Source organism: Ylistrum balloti, unplaced genomic scaffold, assembly GCF_031769215.1.
Source record: "Ylistrum balloti isolate Yb309-2 unplaced genomic scaffold, AGI_CSIRO_Ybal_v1 Utg370754, whole genome shotgun sequence".
NCBI classification, from domain to species: domain Eukaryota; kingdom Metazoa; phylum Mollusca; class Bivalvia; order Pectinida; family Pectinidae; genus Ylistrum; species Ylistrum balloti.
This window is the reverse complement of record NW_026782443.1, coordinates 241,559-252,412: the sequence shown is the minus strand read 5'-3', so window position 1 is coordinate 252,412 and position 10,854 is coordinate 241,559.

Below are 10,854 nucleotides of genomic sequence, written 5' to 3'. Positions count from 1 at the left end.
GGCTTCAGAGGTGTTCTGATACATCCTGTGAGCTTGTTTCCGTAAGTACCTCTCCTGCTTCTCCAATGTTAGGTTTTTATTGTCCTCATGACATCAGAGGTGTTCTGATACACCCTGTGAGCTTGTTTCCGTAAGTACCCCTCCTGCTTCTCCAATGTTAGGTTTTTATTGTCCTCATGACATCAGAGGTGTTCTGATACACCCTGTGAGCTTGTTTCCGTAAGTACCCCTCCTGCTTCTCCAATGTTAGGTTTTTATTGTCCTCATGACTTTAAAGGGCACTGTGATCTATAAAGCTAGGAAAAAAATTAATTTGTTCATACTTCGCTTTTTTGATTCTGATTTTGATAAGGCCACACCAATCTGGAAGGTGGTTCTTTGGAAATAACCACTTTTAAAATCTGGAGTCGAGGGAAAAAATTATAATTATCATTCCTCAAAAAATTATTAAAATTCCGGTTATTTTGAGGTTGGATTTTAATTTTATAGATCGCTAATTTTAGATACATGCTTCTAACAGACTTACAGAATCATTGTCTTTCCTGGTCATTGGTTAGGGACAAATAATCATTATATTAGTATTAACAAGAAGAAAATCATTGAAATCAAATTTTGTTAATTCACGTATTAAAATCAGGTCTGTGAATTCATCTGACGACAATATACAAATCATGGCGTAGGCATATACAATAGTAAATTGAAAATTTATTTTGTCTGCATGAGGCCGCCATGTGTCCGTTTCAGTCATTTTGATTATTACGATCAGTTCATGTAATGATCGAGCTGTTGGCAGAACTGGACATGTGGGCTCTTCATTATTTTGGTATCACTTGAAGTATCTTAAAATATGTATACTTTTCTTAGTTTTGTAGTTTACAAAATTCGAAATAAGAAATAAAGGTTCTGAATATCAGGATCGTTTTTCCTTACTTTCTAAAGATTAAGGGTACAGATTAGTCATGCTAGATAACAAACATATCTCTTAAACGTTATTACATACAAGAGCTGTCAGAGACATGGTATACATATCTGATAAAGTATAAAAATAACAACGGGTCATGACAGAGCTATGATTCTAGTGCACTGATCTTCTTCTTGTTGAGTTCTATCTACCTAGGAAGTTTCACGTTGATACCTCCTATAGTTTTAGTGTAATGCCCCGGACAATATCTAAGTATAAAAATAACAAAGGGCAATAACTCCTAAACTGCACTTCTGTTTGTGGAGATTTATCTACCTATGTAGTTTCATGTTGATACCTCTTACAGTTTTACTGGAGTGCTCCGAACAACATTTAAGTATAAAAATAACAAAGGGCAATAACTCCTACATTATGGAAAAGAGAGTGGTGGTTCTGGTGACGGACTGACGGACAAAGCGGCGACTATATACTGTCCATTCGAGGTACCATATTATACCCAACAGATGGTGTTATACTGTGTCGTTGTGACCTGTTGCCCCATAGGTCTGTAACAGATAGAGATTATTAATTGTGTTTTAAATAATAAACAACTAGCATTACGTAAGCGTGAAAATCTTGCTGACGTCTTACTGATTTTGTTGGTTAATGTTTTGTTGACTCATGAATCTATAAGATACTGATGGCATGCTTAAAGCGCTCCAAAATCTCCGTGTCTACCGCTATTTCCCCTTGGCTAAGGAAGATATATTATTATAGAATCCAGTAATTCAAGGAACACTTGATATGGGCCGTAATGGTGCATTTTGTCTTTCGGTGTCCATCTGTTCTTGGTATTATGGATTGATCTTGTTTGTAATTTTCTATATATGTTGTTGATGTGTACATTTCCACAACAACCTAACATCCAATTTTTACTAGCTGATACGCTTTTGAATATATTTAGAGTTTAAAATAAGTATTCCTGAAATATTTTTTCTTGTTATTTGTCATTTTGGAGTTTTTTTAATTTTTATTTTGTTTTACTGTTCCACTCATAACTGAATTTACCTGTGTTATCTATTTTGGAACACCATGGAAACACCTGTGTAGTGAAAAGTATTTATCATTTTTAGGTGAAATATATATCACATGTGAGAATGAAAGATGTAGTATCTGAATGTTCCTAGTACAAATTTGATCACATACAAGCATGAAAAACATCACTTACGGTCAAATATCATGTTTATGATCCAATGTGTGCACCTTGTCATTCATTTAAATCGATAGTTTAACATTTTACTTCAGATCGCACCAAAACATTTCCGGAAAATCTACTTTTCAAAATTGGTGTGGCGTAAACCTGATTCGTCCTTTTTTGTTTGTTCCAGACATGATGGTTGCAAAAAACTAAACAAGACATGGCAATGTAAATATCATTTATTGATACATCAATATACAATGTATATATAAAGTAACAAATCCAAAGGCATCACGGCTTTTTGTATTCAGGAATTTATCACATTTCTTCACGAACACATGTAGCATAGATATAAAACTTATCACATTTTGTAACATCAGGGTGCATAACATGGTATTGACAGCTTTTTATGTGGCTTTACAATAAGACGACAGCTGATAACGTGGCTTTACAATAAGACGAGAGCTGATAACGTGGCTTTACAATAAGACGACAGTCGATAACGTGGCTTTACAATTTGACGAGAGCTGATAACGTGGCTTTACAATTTGACGAGAGCTGATAACGTGGCTTTACAATAAGACGACAGCTGATAACGTGGCTTTACAATAAGACGACAGCTGATAACGTGGGTTTACAATAAGACAACAGCTGATAACAAAGTGATGCAGTTTATGATAAAATGACGCAAGTCATGAACAATTATTATAGTCGATTAAAAAACCTGACTAAAACCAGCTTAGTGTGACTACAGTCATTAAAAAGATCATGACCAGTTAAAAAGTAGTTTAAGCAAAATAAGCTGACACTAAGCAATTAGAATATGGCCATATTCCATAACATATTTCCTACATCATTTATCATAAACATTAGTGATATATTGAAATCGGTCAAAACTTGACTACACGTAAAAATAAAACTACATAGAAAATACATGGTCAGTGTGTTAAAATGCAAGATATATTTCAACATAATTAAGTTACTGTCAACACAGAAGTTTTTTTTACGATAAACAAACAATTCTGTGTTAAGCAATTTGTCACTTCGTCGAATTCAACAGCGTTAAACAGCTAGTTAGCAACCATGACTGGGTCAAAGGATTCTACAAAAGACACAAGTGAATAGCACCTTTCAATACCGATCAAGTAATAGACACATTTTATGCCAAATAATGAAGTAGCCTTGACCATACAGCTGTTTCGTCCTTCTTGGACTCGTCAGTGATGTCATGATCTGAAGTATGGACGAATTAGCATGAATGTAACTAGACAGAATCATATATCTTTGTAGATAGGGAGGTGCTCTAACCCCGTACTCCAATTTTGTCTCTTGTTAGTTATTAAACATCCAATTTGAATTATTACAAAAGAAAGTTTTAAAAATGTACAAATGATTATCGTCAGTTATGTAATTATCTAAATCACATACTAACATATAACATCTGTATCATATCTAGTGAAATGCTAGTTAGGTACTCGCCTTTCTTAATAAGGTTGTTAAGAAAAAATATTCGTATTCAAAAATGTGATCATGACATAATTAGAAAAGTAGTTCCGATGAATTTTAGCAAAATGACAAGCGTATTCTTACAATAATAACGCTAATTGCAGGGAAAATAAGTTAAATTGGGACTGAAGCAAAAAATAACTTAACTATGAGTTAAAATGTGACAACAGTTAAAAACCATTATAATATGTTTCTATTTGAATATAATCGATTATAATGTCTTAATAACAAAATGAAAGACTATCATCAGACTGTGACCAGACAGTGACCAAACGGTGACCAGACTGTGACCAGACAGTGGCCAGACTGTGACCAGACGGTGACCAGACTGTGGCCAGACTGTGACCAGACTGTGACCAGACGGTGACCAGACGGTGACCAGACTGTGACCAGACGGTGATCAGACTGTGACCAAACGGTGACCAGAGTACCGTGAATACAAACAATGTTACTTTACACTGATACTAGTTAGACAGAGAGTCTACATTATAGAGTCTGTTATTGACTATAAGCAGTGTATTGTAGCTACAGCCCGTTGTATTGGTATTTTAGTCAGATTACACTGAATATTTCATCATCAATGGTAGATCTATCACCATCTTGCTACAAAGTGATGAGGATATGAGCTGTTACCAAGTACCTGTAATCACACTATACACGATTAGTCGTCTCTCAGGTTACTCTCATTCAGGGTTTGTCATACGTAATACGCGTAGGATAACGGAGTATAAAGACAAAATTAAGCAGAGAATTACTGTATACTATCAATGAGGTATATAATTATAACAGAAGTCTTTACATACAAATCTCATTATTTTACACTACATACAAACCTCATCATTTTACATTACATACAAATCTCATCGTTTTACACTACATACAAACATCATTGTACACTACATACAAACCTCATTATTTTACACTACATACAAACCTCATCATTTTACATTACATACAAATCTCATCGTTTTACACTACATACAAACATCATCATTTTACACTACATACAAACATCATTATTTTACAATACATACAAAAATCATCATTTTACACTTCATACAAACCTCATCATTTTACACTACATACAAACATCATCATTTTACACTACAAACAAACCTCCTTATTTTACACTACATACGAACATCATTTTACACTTCATACAAACCTCATCAATTTACACTACATACAAACCTCATCATTTTACACTACATACAAACCTCATTATTTTACACTACATAAAAAAAAACTCATCATTTTACACTTCACACAAAAATCATCATTTTACATTTCATACAAACCTCATCATTTTACACTTCATACAAACCTCCTCATTTTACATTTCATACAAACCTCATCATTTTACACTTCATACAAATCTCATTATTTTACACTTCATACAAAAATCATCATTTTACATTACATACACACCACATCATTTTACACTACATACACACCACATCATTTTACACTACATACAAACCTCATCATTTTACACTACATACACACCACATCATTTTACACTACATACAAACCTCATCATTTTACACTACATACACACCACATCATTTTACACTACATACAAACATCATCATTTTACACTACATACACACCACATCATTTTACACTACATACAAACATCATTTTACACTACATACAAACCTCATCATTTTACACTACATACACACCACATCATTTTACACTACATACACACCACATCATTTTACACTACATACAAACCTCATTATTTTACACTACATACAAACCTCATCATTTTACACTACATACACACCACATCATTTTACACTACATACAAACCTCATCATTTTACACTACAAACAAACCTCATTTTACACTACATACAAACATCATCATTTTACACTACATACAAACCTCATTATTTTACACTACATACAAACCTCATCATTTTACACTACATACACACCACATCATTTTACACTACATACAAACCTCATCATTTTACACTACAAACAAACCTCATTTTACACTACATACAAACATCATCATTTTACACTACATACAAACCTCATTATTTTACACTACATACAAACCTCATCATTTTACACAACATACACACCACATCATTTTACACTACATAAAAACCTCATCATTTTACACTACATACAAACCTCATTTTACACTACATACAAACATCTTCATTTTACACTTCATACAAAACATCATGTTACACTACATACAAACCTCATCATTTTACACTACATACAAACCTCATTATTTTACACTACATACAAACATCATTATTTTACATTACATAGAAACCACCTTATTTTACACTACATACAAACATCATCATTTTACACTACATACAATCCTCATCATTTTACACTACATACAAACATCATTTTACACTACATACAAACATCATCATTTTACACTACATACAAACATCATCATTTTACACTACATACAAACATCATCATTTTACACTACATACAATCCTCATCATTTTACACTACATACAAACCTTATTATTTTACACTACATACAAACATCATTTTACACTACATACAAACATCATCATTTTACACTACATACAAACATCATCATTTTACATTACATAGAAACCACCTTATTTTACACTACATACAAACCTCATTATTTTACACTACATACAATCCTCATCATTTTACACTTCATACAAACATCATCATTCCACACTACATACAAACATCATTTTACACTACATACAAACATCATCATTTTACACTACATACAAACATCATCATTTTACACTACATACAATCCTCATCATTTTACACTACATACAAACCTTATTATTTTACACTACATACAAACATCATTTTACACTACATACAAACATCATCATTTTACACTACATACAAACATCATCATTTTACATTACATAGAAACCACCTTATTTTACACTACATACAAAAATCATCATTTTACACTACATACAAACCTCATCATTCCACACTACATACAAACATCATTTTACACTACATACAAACATCATCATTTTACACTACATACAATCCTCATCATTTTACACTACATACAAACATCATTTTACACTTCATACAAACATCATTTTACACTACACACAAACCTCCTTATTTTACACTACATACAAACCTCATTACTTTACACTACATACAAACCTCATTATTTTACACTACATACAAACCTGATCATTCCACAGTACATACAAACATCATCATTTTACACTACATACAAAAATCATCATTTTACACTACATACAAACATCATCATTTTACACTACATACAAAAATCATCATTTTACACTACATACAAACATCATCATTTTACACTACACACAAACATCATCATTTTACACTACATACAAACCTCATCATTTTACACTACATACAAACATCATCATTTTACACTACAAACAAACCTCATTATTTTACACTACATACAAACCTGATCATTCCACAGTACATACAAACATCATCATTTTACACTACATACAAAAATCATCATTTTACACTACATACAAACATCATCATTTTACACTACATACAAACCTCATCATTTTACACTACATACAAACCTCATCATTTTACACTACATACAAACATCATCATTTTACACTACATACAAACCTCATCATTTTACACTACATACAAACATCATCATTTTACATTACATAGAAACCACCTTATTTTACACTACATACAAACCTCATTATTTTACACTACATACAAACATCATCATTTTACACTACATACAAACATCATCATTTTACACTACATACAAACATCATCATTCCACACTACATACAAAAATCATCATTTTACACTTCATACAAACCTCCTCATTTTACATTTCATACAAACCTCATCATTTTACACTTCATACAAACCTCCTCATTTTACACTTCATACAAAAATCATCATTTTACACTACATACAAACATCATCATTTTACACTACATACAAACCTCATTATTTTACACTACATACACACCACATCATTTTACACTACATACAAACCTCATCATTTTACACTACAAACAAACCTCATTTTACACTACATACAAACATCATCATTTTACACTACATACAAACCTCATTATTTTACACTACATACAAACATCATTTTACACTACATACAAACCTCATTATTTTACACTACATACAAACATCATTTTACACTACATACAAACATCATCATTTTACACTACATACAAACATCATTTTACACTACATACAGACCTCATTATTTTACACTACATACAAACATCATCATTTTACACTACATACAAACATCATTATTCTACACTACATACAAACCTCATCATTTTACAAGACATAAATATTGACAGTCAGGGTCATTTTCAGACGTGACGTGTTTCTGTGGTGAAGAAAAACCTACGACAAGAACCTGTTGATTGCCCAACATAGGCCTCGACAATGTGACCATAGGTGGAATGTTAGTAGTATAGCTTGTCAGACTTTGACCGTTCAAGCACAGCCAAGCCTGATGCTACCTATGTACTAGCGATATCATTAACTAAGGCATTTATAATTAACACACATTAGTAGTAATAATGTCGAGAAGTGTAACACTAACAGATACCGGTATTACAATGACAATATAATTAAACTTTATTATATACTAGTATTATCGTGGGGCAAAACCTAACGTTCATACAAACTAGAACAGAAGTATACACTATTATCGTGGGGCAAAACCTAACGTTCATACAAACTAGAACAGAAGTATACACTATTATCGTGAGGGCAAAACCTGACATTCATACAAACTAGAACAGAAGCATACACTATTTATGTATATTCTTAGCAGTATTATGACATCATATTACCATTTACTAGTATCAATATCACTTACCAACACTAATATCATTACGATAGCTTTACCATGTTTTAGTATTACATGAAATAGGAATTAGATTCTACTATTAATATAATTGCAACATTACCAGATATGTCCCAGCATAATTTACATATTAGGTATTTATAGGATAAGACAGTATAGCATCAACATATTTCATATAAAAGTATCAATATGAGCATATTCTATGATCTCTTACGTTTTAATACCTTATTGCACAAACTGTCGTCCTCTTTTATAACACGTGATTAATTATAACACGTGATTAATTAGTATCTGAAGCTTTGGAACACATTGTATCATAATTTTCACAAGAACAACAATAAAAACGACAGAATGACAAAAACACCTACAGGATAGATATAATATGGAATGAATGACGAACTCTTATATAAGTTATTATAAATTCATACTATGGAGTATATACCATCAAAGGTATAAAAAGTTATATGTCAAAATGCGTACATAATATCATGAACTTTATGGCAAAGTTGTTTTTTTTTCAACTTAAAACTGAATTTATCAAACCATCATTTGTCCGTAGCGGGTGAGATGTAATCGTATCAAGAAGGTGAAGATCAACCTTATCTGATGACTAAACAAGTGAAAAAGTTACGGTTCGTTTTCCCGATAGTAAAATCTTGTGATATTTATGCCCTAGTGCTATTTCAAGTGATCCAAGGAGTACAGTCCGATTCTTCTAACCATCATGCAGTTTTGCTTTTTCAGGAAGCTGTCCGGTAAGAAACGTTTACTGAAATGGCTTTGGAAGGCGCGCGACGGGTCTCCCACCTGTTGTTCTGTACGTTAGTTATTATCTATCACAAGAAGCCCTCACCCGAAAATGAAATTGGCTGTATATTGAGCGATATTCCCGGCCCATGATACGATTACACACATTAATTGTTTCCTTTGTCATACGTTAGTTATGCAACATAAACATTTCAGCAGCAATTTAGGAAAATCTGTAAACAAGTGGCGAACAAGGAAAACCCCATCTCCGTGTTTAGATTACATAATAGTACATAACAATGCATAAAAATAAAGATGGTACAACAAGAAGAAACTTAATGAAAACATTGTTTTAAATCACCAAGGAACAAATTTGTATATCACTCTGATATGTCAAGTGACATCAATAAGACATCACGTGACATATGAATTAAATTATTAGCTGCACGTGTAGTTGCATTTCTCAATGATCGACCATCACAGTATTGGTAAGCCGTCCAATTTTCGGTGGGCCGTTATATATATATCAGTGGTGATCATCTTACCATAGTTGGTTGTCATACCATTTGTCGCCCTTCCCATGAATAGACTACTAATAAATTAACAGAAGACCATCCCATTAACAGAAGACCACCTCATTAACAGACGACCATCCCATTAACAGATGACCATCCCATTAACAGAAGACCATCCCATTTACAGACGACCATCTCATCAACAGACGACTATCCCATTAGCAGATGACCATCCCATTAACAGAAGACCATCCCATTTACAGACGACCATCTCATTAACAGACGACTATCCCATTAACAGATGACTATCCCATTAACAGACGACCATTTCATCAACAGACGACTATCCCAATTACAGAATAATATCCCATTAACTGACGACTATCCCATTAACAGATGACTATCCCATTAACAGAAGATTATCCAATCAACAGACGACTATCACATAAACAGACGACTATCCCATTAACAGACGACTAATCCATTAACAGAACAGACGAGTAATCCATTAACAGATGACTATCCCATTAACAGACGACCATCTCATCAACAGACGACTATCACATAAACAGACGACTATCCCATTAACAAATGACTATCCCATCAACAGAAGACTATCCCGTTAACAGAATAATATCCCATTAACAGATGACAACCCTAATTAACAGATGACTATCCCATCAACAGAAGACCATCCCATCAACAGATGACAATCCCATCAACAGAACACCATCCCATTAACAGATGACAACCCTAATTAACAGATGACTATCTCATCAACAGACGACTATCCCATTAACAGATTACTATCTAATTAACATAAAACTATCCCATTAACAGACGACCATCTCATCAACAGATGACTATCCCATTTACAGAATAATATCCCATTAACTGACGACTATCCCATTAACAGATGACTATCCCATTAACAGATGACTATCCCATTAACAGAAGATTATCCAATCAACAGACGACTATCACATAAACAGACGACTATCCCATTAACAGATGACTATCCAATTAACAGAAGACTATCCCATTAACAGATGACTATCCCATTAACAGAAGACGATCCAGTTAACAGAATAATATCCCATTAACAGACGACCATCCCATTA